At 50.1% G+C, this 14,138-nt stretch overlaps 1 protein-coding gene across 1 annotated transcript in view; it reads left to right on the forward strand.

Annotated features, from left to right (window-relative positions):
* Nucleotides 1-2,494: 2,494 nt before the first annotated feature.
* LOC106554888 (2-oxoglutarate dehydrogenase-like, mitochondrial) overlaps nt 2,495-14,138 on the forward strand; it is an 87,388-nt gene continuing 75,744 nt past the window's right edge. The window contains exon 1 of the mRNA XM_087701975.1: nt 2,495-2,547. The gene's annotated coding sequence lies outside the window, so the exon portion shown is untranslated. The remainder of the gene's footprint in view (nt 2,548-14,138) is intronic.

The raw sequence follows: 14,138 nt of genomic DNA on the forward strand, positions 1-14,138 counted from the left end.
CTGTCAGGGAGACCCCCCCATTTCCCTCTCCCTCTCTCCCCCAGCGGCGTGGGCCCAGGCAGCCTGAGCACAGCTTCCTCCTCAAAGGCCACCAGCAAGCAAACAAACGTGACACTCTGGCTGGGAGGCGGCAGTGTGGAACCCCACCTCTGGCTTGCAAAAGAAGGCAGGCTGAGCACCTTCCCTGCCACTGCTGTGGTATTGGCAGTGGCTGAGAGGGATGCGTCTGCCGAACAATTGGAGCCGTGCTCAGCGGAGTTTCCAAGCGGGCTTGGCAGGGCCGCTTAGTGGCAAGACCCCAGCCCATTTGGTTCGCTTCAGCATGGGATGGGAACGCAGAAGGCAGAAGAAATCCGTGTCTCTCGGTGTTCAACCCTCACAGACTCCTTTGGGGTGACTTTTTCTGGTTTTGAAACATTATGTTTAGCAACAATAAAAAAAACCTTTTGTAATATCATTTCTCTTTCCTCCCCCCCCTCTCTCTGCCTCGTTCTCTCTCCCACCTGTGGGGGGGGGAGGAACCCCTGAACTGGTGCTGGGTGGTGGGAATGATGTCTAAAGGCCAATGAGCCCAGGAGCAGCGCGCTCACACTCAGCTGGCTGGTGGGGAATTGGGGCATCCCAACACCAGCAGCTCTGCAGGAAAAGAAACGCAGGGTGGCATTGTAGCTCCGCGTCATAATGGCTTTCAGGAGGAGGACGAGACTCTGCCTTCCGTGTTGTGAAGTGCATGAGTGAAAATGTTCACTCAATCAATTCCAACTTCGTGAGTTGGAGTTGATTGAGTGAAACGTGATGGAGAAACACTTTTGGAGCTGTGCTGGGGCGACTTCACATGAGCCCACAGAGAGGGTTCAGCATGCCACGTTTGGCACACATGCCATAGGTTCCCCAAAACGGGTATAGGGTGTCCTGCTTGAGCAGGAGATTAGACTAGAAGTCCTTCATGGTCCTTCCCAACTCTGTTATTCTATTCTTCTTAAATCAGTATCTTTTCCAACTAGCACATTTTATTAAACAACATAAGATTTCATGAGCTTGGTCTAAACCCAATGGAAATTCTACAGTTGATAATCTCAAATGGACTTGTAACACATTTTACACTCATCCCGGCTGACTTGTGTAGCAAACTCAATGGCAACTGACCCATTCCTTTTGGCAGACTGATGCTACGGCATTCCTTTTCATTTCAGCAAACAAAAGCTGCTCCAGACACCAGTATTTGAATCTGAATCTGAATCATGCTAAAGACTACCTGAAAGGGCCAGTGAAGGCCTCTGGAGAAGCAATTTCACATTTGCTGTCCAGCAGCTGTGATGAGTAAGGGAAACACAGTCTTCTTTCCCCTAAAGGGTTTTTCAGTCCCTCCTGAGGCTTTCCAGACTCTATCATCATTTGGAGTTCTGAAAATTCACAAGGACGTGTAAAGATCAAAGTCCTCAAGAGGCAAAGATTAATTAATTGGATTTCAGCACCTTACTCATTGAAACACACACAACTGATAAGAGTTCTACTCAGTATAATTCCCCTAGTCTTCCAGGATGTTTTTCTTGGTCAACCTTCTCCTTGTTGGAAGCCATCCATAAGTTCAATGATGGTGGTTACTCTTCCAGAAAAGGAGAGTGCAAATGCCTCTTTCCGATGTTTACAAAGACACGTGTTTCTTATTTCAAATCCTCTGCAACAGATTAATCCTTGTGAAGTAATATTGACAACCAGGGTTCTTTTCCTTCATACCCCATGCAACAATTTCCCAATGCCTCTTTTGACATTCCTTCATCGCCGCCACTAGTGTGACTGTGGGAAACCCATTTTTGCTTAACTGGACGAATTGCAACCATTTTGTTTCCTTTGCATCTCTCGAGGCCGAGGGAACGTTCTTCTCCTTCCTCGTTGCTTTCCAATCTTAGCCCAAATTGTAATTAATGCAAGGAGGTGGCAATCTCCAGCCGTTCCATGGATGAGAGGACTTGCATGGGTTGTTGCGCTGCTCTAAAACAAGCACCAACACGATGTACTCAGAAAATTGTGTTTTGGAGGAAGAAATCCCAAGAAACAAAGAATGACAGGAGCCAAGTATTGCTGGTGACCTTATTGCTGAATATCCAAGCAGAGAAGAGGCCATGGTTTTTCCCTCCCTTGTAGAACTAAGGATAATTTGGCATAGTGGAAGATTCTTATTCAATTTCTAGGCTGGCATCAGAGGGTGACCTACCAAAGTCATCTTGGGGTGGAACCCATAGCCTCTCCGTGCCCCCTTTTTCTTTTCTGCTGGGATCTCAACAACCAAGTTGAGCTGCTACTTATTATTATGTAATGTTACCTATCTCACCCTGCAGGAGCCAGGAAGAGGTGCTTAGTGGAACGAATCCTGCAAAAACAACAACAACAACAAACAAACAAACCCCAAGCTTTTGGGGCTTCGGGCGCCCGTGGGCGACCATTCGGCGGCCACAAAGCGCCTGCCTTTGAGTCAGGCGCGCATGCGCGTCCTCTCCAGCACCGCTCAGCCAGCGGACAGCGGCTCCCCGACCGGCGGGCGGGCAGGTAGGCCTCTCCCTAGGTCGTCCCGACTTGGGGGACGCGGCGTTTCAGGGGTCTCGGCCCCGTAGGATACGTGGAGGGGGTCGGCCAGGCTCCCGCGGCACCGGAGCCCCTCGCGGCCGCGTTTGAGGGTGACCTAGGCCGCAAAGCAGGCCAGCGGCCTGCTTCCCTCCCACCGCGTTGCTACGGTAACTGAGCGCCGCCATTGAGGCGACCCGCCCTCTGCCCGCGCGAACGCTCGTCTCCACGGCAACCCTCCGCCCTCCCTCCCTCCTTCCCTCCCTCCCTCCCTCTGCGGAGAAGCTTGGGTTTCCAGGGCAACCGAGCCCCTCCTCCCCCACCCTCAGGAAGGAGGCCTTCTCCTTGCAGGAGCTCCTGTGGGGTTGGGGGTGGCGTGCGAGGGCCGGGAAGGGCCTTCTCGGCCCGGGAAGGGAGCCAGCCTTGCAAGAAGCAGAGTATTTGGGGCCGGGGTTGCCTCCAGGCAGCCTCCCAGCATCCCCCAGCCGTAGCCCATGGGCTCCAGAGGGAGGGTGGGTGGGGCGGCACAGGAGGTTCAAGGGGACTTCTAGGCGGCCAAGTGGGGACAACGAGGACGAGGAACCTGAGTCTCAGCTGGAAAAGAAGCCCAACGGGTCTGGCCCTGTTTCATGGGGGCTCTGCTCCCAAGCGCTGGGTTCAGGCGGAGGGATCCCTGGTGGCCTGGCCTCTCCCTTTCTTCAACACTCTCTGTTGGTGAATGGGGAAAATAGATAAGAAATAGTTAGATAGTTAAACAGGTGAGAGAGATAGGTAGGTAGGTAGGCAGGCAGGCAGGCAGGTAGGTAGGTAGATATGAATGCACAGAGGGATGGATGCATGGATAGATAGATGGATGTCTGCTGCATAATTAGATGTTTGGTGGGTGATAGAGATGGATGGATGATGGAGGGTGGGTGGGTGGATGGATGGGTGGGTGGATGGTTGTTTGGAAGATATTTAGTGGATAGATGAGAAAGAAGAAGGAAGGAAGGAATTCTTAGGTATGGTTATTGATCAAGCAATGTAAAAAAAAAGCACAAACAGCGATGTCAGCAGGATGTAGTAAAAATGTCATTGGGATTTGTGACATCACAATTGAAGCTTTGCTTTTGATGGCTCCTGTCCTGACTTGTTGACAATATCTTTTGGATAACCTTTGGGATAACAGTATAGCAGTAAGAAAGACCAAACATTTGCTTGCTGAATTTTACAGACTCTAAAGCCATATTTTTCATTGTTTAAGGCAATGTATTACTTTGTCAGCGAGTCATTCAAGGTCATTAAATCTGAGGGCCCTGAAAATGTAGTTATTAATGGGGTTTGGAGGCCTGTAAAAATGGCTACATGAAAAACATGAGTTGTGATTTCAATTATTCCATTATCACAATGGCAAAATCCAACTACCTAAGTAATTTTTTAAAAAAATGTTCAAGACTGTTACATGGAGTCTATTAAAATGATCCAAGAATAAGGCTCTTCTGAAATTTAGAATTGTAATTTTGTAGAAATATAAACTAATAGCAATGGGTGGAACAATAGTCTTAGAACTGACAATGAATAAATCAAAATGATGGATAACTTCGCCTTTTAAGATGAACCATCAACAGTAAAGGAACAGTAAAAATAATATATAGACTACCACTTAACTATAGCAGCTATGAAGACCTTGAAAAAGATATTTGAATTCTATGATGTGCTTATATCTAAAAAAAATCAGAATTGCGCAAACTGTGGTATTACCTGTGACACTCCATGGAAGCAGAGGTTGGATCTCAAAGAAGCAGAATAGGAAGAGTACTGATGCTTAGAACACTAAAGTTCTAAGCATCTAAGCGTAGTCCCTGAGTACCATGGACAGCGACAAAAAGAATAAATGGATAATCAACCAGCGTTCTCACTGGAGGCACAACAGTCAAATTATTCTACTTCATGTTATGCAATGACCTTGGTCTCTGAAGAAAGCTCTAATGCTGGGAAAGATTTAGAGTCAGAATAGAGCTGGAAGAGACCTTGGAGATCTTCTAGTCAAACCCCCTGCTCAAGCAGGAGATCCTGTACCATTTCAGACAGATGGCTGTGCAGACTTTTCTTTAAAACCTCCAGTGATGGAGCACCCACAAGCTCTGAAGGCACGGTGTTCCATTGGTTGACTGTTTCTCTTAGTTCTAAGTTGCTACTCTCTTGGTTAGTTTCCATCCATTGCTTCTTGTCCTGCCTTCAGGTGCTTTGGAGAAGAGGTTGACTCCCTCTTCTTTGTGGCAGCCCCTCAAATACTGGAATACCTGCTATCATGTCCCCTCATGGTCCTTCTTTTCTCTAGACTGGCCATACTTAGCTCCTGCAACCGTTCTTCATATGTTTTGGTCTCCAGGCCTTTAATCATCCTAGTTGCTCTTATCTGCATTTTTCCAAAATCTAAACATCTTTTTTGAAATGTAGTGACCAAAGCTGGATGCTGAATTTTACCCAATATGATCTTAAAAGGTTTTGTAAAGTGGTACTAATACTTGACGTGACCTCGATGTCAGGAAAGAGAAGAAGACAACAGGGTGCCAAGTGCTTAGCTTCAGTGATGATGAGTGCACCTTGGAAGACTGATAGACCAATTTAGGGACAGATACCCAAACCAGATACTTCACCATACATTTAATTACTGTATTCAATTTGCAATTTATCACCAGTGCATTCGGTTGAGGTATGCCTTTGGAAGCCTTGTTTTTGAAAACAATGAAACTGAGGAAGCATTAAGCTATTCCCCATTCCTACTCCACATGCAGTGAATTTAGTGGTTGGATCAACTATATATCTTTTTTTTTACAAAAAAAAAATCAAAGTGGATGCAAAAATTGCTGAGGTATTGCTCCAAACTATTCTTAGCAGTTTGTGGATATCCATTTATTGTCCAACTGCTGTCTTTGTATTACTGGGTGATAGTTTTAGGGCATGGAGCACAACGGGATCAGTTTTTGTCCCATTGGGAATATCATCAGGATTTAAAACTTGCAATTTAATTTTGGGGAATGAGTTAGCATCAAACTTTTTTTAGTTTTTCTGTTTTATCTTTTTCGCACCATTCAAAATCTCAGTGGGAGAGAGGGAGGGCTATATAAATTTGATTAACAAATGCACAAATAAAAAAATGTTAGTTTGGGTGCAGAATTAAATAAAAATCATATTGTGCATAATATGCCAGGGAATTAATTTTAGCAACTTTTATCCAAGGAGTATTTGTAAAGGTAGAAACATACCCCCCCATTTTTGCTGATTTCCTAAAGGCTTAAAAACAGATTAAGATTAAGTTAATATTATACATTGTTTATTGACTAAGCCAAATTATGTATACATACAGTTCAACCATTGTTATGTATAAACTGTAGTTCATACTAGTTATGCAAACCTTGGGAATTCTGGTTTGCTCAATGAATCAAAGAGAAGTAGATATGCTGGGTTGATACTATAACAATATATTACACGCTGGAACAATATTTGTATAATTGCCAATGGCTACATTCTCATTGATGTCTAAAAAAATCATGGGCATTTGGAAGACAAGATTTGCTGCCATAGTGTGAGCATGAAACCTCTGAGGATTGTGTGTGTGTGTAACCACAATATTTGAAGGAAGCCATTTCACTGTTTTATTGTTCCCACCGTTAGGAAGTTTCTCCTTAGTTCTAGGGTCTCCTTGATTACTTTCCATCCATTGTTTCTTGTCTTGCCTCCAGGTGCTTTGGAGAATAGGTTGATCCCTCCTCTTTGTGGCAGCCCCTCAAATACTGGAACACTGCTTACATAATTATAATACAGGGATGTGCAGTCAGGGGAAGCAGGGGAGGCAGAGCCTCACCACTGACGTCATGAAAAGAAAAAAAATGTAAAAGGAAAAAGGCTGAGCTAGTTGCTGCCAGTCACAGTGGCTGACTCTGCTTAGTGCTTAATTGTTTAAAAAAGCCTCTTAAAAACACCCTCTACAGGAGGAGGCAGGAAAACCACGTGCCTCATCTAGTCTGATTTTATGATCACTCGAGCAGAGTTAAGCAAGGGTTAAAAGCCGAAAAATTCCTGATGTTGATGAGGCACATCGTTCTCTTGCCTCCTCCGGTAGAGGGCATTTTTTAAGAGGCTTTTTTAAACAGTTAAGCACTAAGCAGAGTCATCCATGACGACTCTGGCAGCAACTAGTCCAACCTGACCTCAGCAGCTCTTGCCTTTTTCCTTTTACATTTTTACATTTTCATGATGGCAGACAAGAGTTGAAATCCTCTGTGAAACAGCTGGAAAAGAAAAGGTACCTGTATGTGTGGGTCGGGGGGGGGGAGGAATTCAAACTTAATAATCCTGGTGCAACTTTGTGTGTGTGTGTGTGTTTGTTTGAGATGAGTGAGGAGAGGGCAGCGGGTAGGAGATGCAGGGAGGGTAGCCGGCCAGCTCAGGCGGGTGAAAGTCTCTTTCGCCTGCCTCTGTATCCGCGGCAGCCCGCCAGCAGAGGCAGGTCTTTCGCCCACCTCTGCTGGCGGGCTGCCGCTTTTTTTCGCCAGCCTGTGCCTGTGGCAGCCTGCCAACACATGCCAGCAAAAGTCTCTTTTGCCTGCCTGTGTCCGCGGCAGCCCGCCAGCAGAGGTGGGTCTTTCACCCGCCTCTGCTGGCGGGCTGCCACGGACACAGAGGCAGGTGAAAGAAAGTGGCAGCCCGCCAGCACAGGCTGGAGAAATGTCACTTTCTTTCGCCCGCCTCTGTGTCCGCGGCACCCCACTGTCTAAAACACTTTCTTTTGCCCGCCTGTCAGAGCTCAGGCGGATGAAAGAAAGAAAGCGCTTTAGACAGTGGGATGTCGGGAGAAGAGAGAATGCCTGAGCATTCTCTCCTCTCCCCTGACACCCCACTGTCTAAAGCACTTTCTTTTGCTCGCCTGTCAGAGCTCAAGAAAGAAAGCGCTTTAGACAGTGGGGTGTCGGGGGAGAGGAGAGAATGCCTGAGCATTCTCTCCTCTCCCCTGACACCTCATTATCTAAAGCGCTTTCTTTCTTTCACCCGCCTTAGCTTTGACAGGCAGGCGAAAGAAAGCGCTTTAGACAGTGGGGTGTCGGGGGAGAGGAGGGAATGCCTGAGCATTCCCTCCTCTCCCCCAACACCCCACTGTCTAAATCACTTTCTTTCTTTTGCCCGCCTTAACTCTGATAGGCGGGCAAAAGAAAGCGCTTTAGACAGTGGGGTGTCCTCTCCCCCGTGGTCGGGGAGGGTCCTGCGGGCATTCGTCCTCCCCTCTGCGGGTCTGGAGCCCTTATTCCTATCCCTGGGACTGCGGGGGTGTCGTGTTCTGAAGTGCAGCTTTAAGAGAGGCTGTTTTTCCTAGCTACCGGCAGGAGAGAGCTTTGCTGGCACCACGAGGCATGCGTGAGCTGCCTGCGGAGCCGTCGTTTGATTCGGGTGGCTGCCGCACGCCATGCTTTCCCTCACTCGGCACAAGCGAGGGCAACTTGGGCGGGGGGTGCGAGCCAGCGTTCTGGGGGACCCCAGCGATTCTGAAGCCCGTCCTTTCTCCTAGACGTTGGGCTCAGCCTCAGAGCTTTCTACGGCTGCCGCCTTACTCGCGCCAGGTGTTCTCGAGACTCCAACGGCCATTTTGACCAGCGCCACATGCTTGAGGCCTTATTCGCCCACGCGGCCTATCGGAAACCCCATGCCAGAGTCACCAGCCTGAATCAGCGCCAGTTCTGCCCAAAGGCCCAGGCTCCAGCGGGGCCTACAGAGGCCTGGTTTCTTCTCTCCCTGTGTACCAGGACATGTAAGTGGGGCGATGGAGGAGGGCTCAGAAATTCCACAGGGCCAGGCAGAGGGCCATATGGTGGTGGAAGAAGGCCTGGGGCAGGAGTCCAGATCCAGGCAAAGTCCTTGGCAGCTCAGCGCCCCTCTAGGGCCTCTACAAGGGAGGAGGCCAGGAGGCACAAGGCCCTGGAAAAGACCTTCGCCAGGGCCAAAAGGCAGGCCAGGACAGCCGGGCCTACCTCGGCCAACAGATCCAGGTCCCCAATCAGCCCCCCTTCTACTCATTCCACCTCGCCTAGGGGGTTCAGTCCATCCTCTCCCTCGGTCTCCCCAGCTAGATCCCGTGGCTATTCCAGGCGGAGGGGGTATCCTTCTCCTTCGGTTTCTCTTGTATTGGCGAGGGATAGTTCTGCGGACCCTTTGGAAGGGACCTCTAGGACGCACCATTCTACCCGTAGGTTGGCTCCGCAGGATCCTAGTTCTTATTGGGACATAGAGGACTTGGACCACCTCTCTGAGGGTATCAAGAGGCTTATTTCTGCAGCTATTTCACAGGGTATTGTCCAGCGGGACAGAAGTTCCTACTCATCTAGGTCTCAGGGCGCTCTTGGCTGTCATCAGTATAGGACATCCTCTCCATCCATGGTTAGCGAGGGTTCTGTCCTGGGGGAGGAGAATCTCCAGGATATGGGGTTCTCGGAGGACGAGGACGCGGCCCCTCCCAATCCTCCTTCTTCTTTGGGTCTGTTTCCTCCGGCCATGTTCAAGACTCTTCTGAACGAGGAAAACCACCAAGATTGGGACTGGGGATTCCATGGTGCCCCCACCTAGGGACCCAGATATGGCCCTGTTTTTGAACACGGCCACAAACAGGGAGGAGATTCCGGCCCCTCCTTTGTTCATGGAGGTTCTAACCAACCAGTGGGCCCGACCTTCCAACTTTTCCAACCCTGGGAGTAATGACTGCTGCTTCTACAACATGGAGCAGGCCTTTGCTCAGGCCATTCAATTGCCCACTATTGACACTCTGGTTGCTACCCTGGTCTCCTCCGGTGGTGTCCAGAGATGCAGCTGATAAATTAAAACCTGAGGATAAGCACGCGGAGCTTACCTTACAGAAGAATTTTAACGCCACTGCCTGGGCCATAAAGTCTGCAGCGGTGGCCTCGTACTTTAATCGCACTATGGTCATGTGGCTCTGCCAGCTCCAGGATCGCATCCCGATCCAGGACGAGCGCCTCCACCTAACAAAGTTTTTAGCTGCCTTGCAATTCTCCGACCCTAGACACGGTCAATTTGCATCCAGTGTCTTGGCCACTTCAGTTATTTCCTGCTGCCTTTTATGGCTGCGTAATTGGCAGATGGATAACAAGGCCAAGTGGAATCTGTCGGCTGCCCCTTTCAAGGGTCCCAATCTTTTTGGGGAGGCTCTCGACCCCATTTTAGTCAAGAACAAAGATAAGAAAAAGGTCCTCCCATCCAACACTAAAAAGACCGAGTCTCGGGCTCACCCTTATCGTAGGTCGTCATATAGGGCTCCCGACATTGACCATCATCAGGTCTCTTCTTTCAGGTCCGACAGGCAATTTCCTTGGCTGTCCTATTAGGACTGGAACAGATTCCAACATCAGTCCTGGCGGCCCTTTCTAGGTGACAGCAGTCGCCCCTACCACAGGGGGAAGTGACTCGAACCCGAGTTGTCCCATAGGTGGCCGCCTGTCCCTCTATGCGGATCAGTGGGACGAGATCACATCAGACGCCTGGGTCAAATCCACAGTTCGTCAAGGTCTCAGGTTAGAGTTTCTCTCCACCCCGCCCAATCTCTTCAGGTCATTCCCTCCGTCTCGGAGCCTGGAGCACCGCCATCTGATGGATCAAGCTATAAAACACCATCTCGACATTCAGGCGGTAGAGGCAGTTCCCCATTTGCAACGCGGACTGGGCCACTACTCCAACCTGTTTGTGGTCCCAAAGAGTTCGGGGGGGCTGGAGGGCAATTCTGGACCTCAAGCGCCTGAACTGCTTCTTGGTTTACAGGTGCTTCAAGATGTCCTCCCTCAAGTCCATTCTTCAGGGCATCCGGAGGGGGGACTTCTTGACATCGGTAGACCTGACTGAGGCTTACCTTCATATTCCAATTCTCCTGGCTCATCGCAGGTTTCTGAGGTTCTCTCACAGGGACCGTCATTACCAATACAGGGCTCTTCCCTTCAGGTTGGCTTTGGCCCCTCGCACATTCACGAAGGTGTTGGCGGCATTGGCGGCTCATCTCCACTCCATCCCAGTGAGACTCCAATGCTACCTGAATGATGTCTTAGTCCAGGCGGGGTCCCTCCCTCAGGTAGTCTCAGACCTTCGGCTCACCATTCGGAGTCTACAGTCCCTGGGGTTTTCGATAAACTTTCCCAAGAGTCATCTGACCCCTTCCACATGCCTTCTTCACTTAGAGACGGTCATAGACTCTGTGTCAGGAGTGGTCCATCTGTCCCCGGATCGCCAGGCAAGCCTACACCAGGTCACAGGCAAAGTTCACAGAAGTCAGTTAGTTTCAGTCTTAACATTGTCACAGTTGCTGGGCAAGATGGTGTCTTGCATTGGGATAGTCCCATGGGCCAGACTCCATCTCCGTCCCCTCCAATGGGAGCTCATCCCTTTTCAAAAGAAGAGGATGAGCAACTCTCTTCGGACCCTTCCCCTCCCGTGGTGGCCTCTCCGGTCCTTCAATGGGGCTGTTCTTTCTGGGAGCTGGACAGGGTGACTGTGACCACGGACGCAAGTCTGTTCGGTTGGGGGGCCCTGGTGGGCTCTCAGTTGGCCCAGGGCAGGTGGACTGCTTCAGATCTCCTACACAATATAAAATGGTTGGAACTGAAAGCAGCATGCCTGGCCCTGAGACATTTCCGGCCATCTGTAGAGGGCCATCACATGCTTCTCCTGACGGACAATATGGCCAGCAAGGCCCACATAAATTGTCAGGGGGGGACTCAGTCTCAGGGTCTCTGGCTAGAGGCCCTGAGGATCGGCGCCTGGGCGGAACGACACCTGTCATCCTTGGTGTCGGAACACATCTCCGGTCTGTCTAACCACCAGGCGGACTGGCTGAGTCGGGCGACCCTGGACAACGGCAAGTGGCAGCTCCACCCATCCTTGTTTTGGGAGGTCTGTCAGAGGTTTGGCACCCCGCTGGTGGACCTCTTCGCCACGCCAGCGAATTTGCACCTGCCAAGATTCTTCACCCGGTTCCAGGCCCAGTCTGCGGAGGGCACAGATGCTCTCCGGAGCAGGTGGCCTCTGGGCCTTCTCTATGTCTTCCATCCCATTTCCCTCATCCTTGGGACCCTCAGGAAGGTGGTAGTGGAGAGGGCGCTAGTCATTATCGTGGCACCTTATTAGCCCAGGAGGCCCTGGTTTGCGGATCTAGTCCAGCTGTCAGTGGCCCCTCTATGGAGGATTTCATGGGAGGAGATCATCTTACACCAGGGGGTCTTGATCCACCCGGAGCCCCAGTGGCTCCATCTGACTACCTGGCTCTTGAACAGCAACTCCTAAGGAAGCTAACCTGTACTCTGGGGTTATACGCACCATCGAGGCCTCTAGGGGCCCATCGACAACCCAAAATTATAATTCCACCTGGGCTGCCTTTGTCAGGTGGTGTTCCCCTCTTGACATTGATCCGGCCAGGGCCACAATTCCTAACGTCCTGGACTTTCTGCAGAAAGGTCTGGATGATGGGCTGTCACACAACACCCTGCGTCGACAGGTGGCGGCTCTGTCTTCGGTCTTGGGGTGTGTGGGATCTTCCTCCCTCTCTCACGTTCCCCTGATCAAGCACTTTCTTAAAGGGGCGGCCAATCTCAGGCCACCCCCCATATGCAGGTTCTCTACATGGGATCTGCCCCTAGTTCCCAGGGCCTTGATGGGACCCCCGTTCGAGCCACTTCGGTGTGTTCATCTGAGATTCCTATCCCTTAAGGTAGCCTTTCTGGTGGCAATTACTCGGCCTGGTGTATATCGGAGCTGGGCGTCCTGTCATCCAAGGATGACCTTTGCCATTTTCACCAGGATAGGGTGGTTCTTCGCCTTGACCCCACCTTTCTCCCAAAGGTGAACACCCCCTTTCATAGGGCACAGGAAATCATCCTGCCCGATTTTTGTCCAGGCCCTTCTAGTGATAGGGAGAGACTCTGGCACCATTTGGACGTTCATCGCACCTTGCTCATTTATCTCAGACGGACTGCAGGGGTGCGCAGGTCAGAGGTTTTATTTGTCTCCTTCCAGCCTGGGACACTGGGAACCATTGGCTACTATTGGCAGTTGGCTGCGACAGGCCATCGTGGGGGCCTATGAGGCGATGGGTTGTCCTGGTCCATTGGGAATAACAGCCCATTCCACTAGTAGTGCCGTGACCATGGCGGCATGGGCCACTAGGGATCCATTTGAGGACATTTTTCAGGCCGCTACTTGGGCATCCCCTACCCCTTTCATCTGGCACTATTGTCTGGATGCGTTCGCCTCGGCGGATGCTTCCTTTGGTCAGAGGGTCCTACAGAGGGTGGCAGCTGATACTCTCCTTGGGCCATAGTTGTTTGTTTCCCTCCCTGGGACTAAGCTTGGGTATGTCCCACACGTGACCACTCCCTCTCTTCCACTGGAAAAAGAACGTTGGTCTTACCTGAACGTGTCTTTTCAGGGAAAGAGAGGGAGGGGTTACAACCCACCCTAGTTAGGTTGTTGGGGCCAAGGGTGGGCCCGGGAGATTTTCCGGGGGTTTGTTGTTGCATTTGTTTCAGAACCATTGTTTGCCATTGAGGAAACTGGGCAGGAATGGAAGGAAGGAGTATTTAAGAAGTTTTCTCTCAGTCTTTGGACCAATCAGGCTTTGAGAATACCCACATGTGACCCCTCTCTCTCTTCCCCTGAAAAGACACGTTCAGGTAAGACCAACATTCTTTTTCTGTGGCTTCCAAACCGACTCTTCTGGCAGTGGCCACTTTGGGTGTACGCTCTATGGTTGTGGGCCAGCTGCTGGCAGAGCATACAACCATAGAGCGTACGCCCAGAGCAGCCACTGCCGGAAGAGTTGGTTTGGAAGCCGCAGAAAAAGCCATGCGGTGGTGGCAGAGGTGGTCTAGCTCTGCAGAGAGAGCTGGGCCATGAATCCTGAGGCTGGCAGGTGCGTGAGCGAGGGCGGAACAGCCACTCGCGCAACCCCCCCTCCAGACGTGCAGAGCACCATTCACTGCCATTTCGAAGGCGCCAAGCCACGGGTGGCAGCGAACAGGCTCTCACTTGGCTTGACGATACCCTTAGGTCAGTGAATGGTGCTGTGCCCGGCTGGAAAGGGGGTTTGCCGGGTGGCTGTTCATGAGTGTGGTCGCTTCATGGCTGCTGTGTTGCGCTGCTGCGACAGTGCAACACAGCCATTCACTCATGAGGCTGTGCCCAGCAACCCCAAAACAATAAACCCTCCCATCATAATATGCCCCAAGCCATATTTTGTGTGTAAAAAGAAAATAAGACCCTGTCTTATTTTCGGGGAAACACGGTAGTGATAATTAAACAAATGAAGTACAATAATAATGTATACAAAGATATTTGATTGACAATAAGTGATTTTTTGATAAAGCTCAAGTGAAGACTATAGAAAGGATGGAGAAAGATTTTATAACCTATCAACACACTGTATGTAGTTGAAGAGGTTTTTATGTTATATATTTTGTATGTTTATGTTTGAAAATAAAATAATTTTTTTTTTAAAAAGAAACTCCATGTATTTGCTCACCCCACTTCCTTCTAGCACTGATCATGTT

Source organism: Thamnophis sirtalis, unplaced genomic scaffold (genome assembly GCF_051295495.1).
Source record: "Thamnophis sirtalis isolate CommonGarterSnake01/CBP01778 unplaced genomic scaffold, rThaSir2_p1.2 scaffold_15, whole genome shotgun sequence".
Taxonomy (NCBI): domain Eukaryota; kingdom Metazoa; phylum Chordata; class Lepidosauria; order Squamata; family Natricidae; genus Thamnophis; species Thamnophis sirtalis.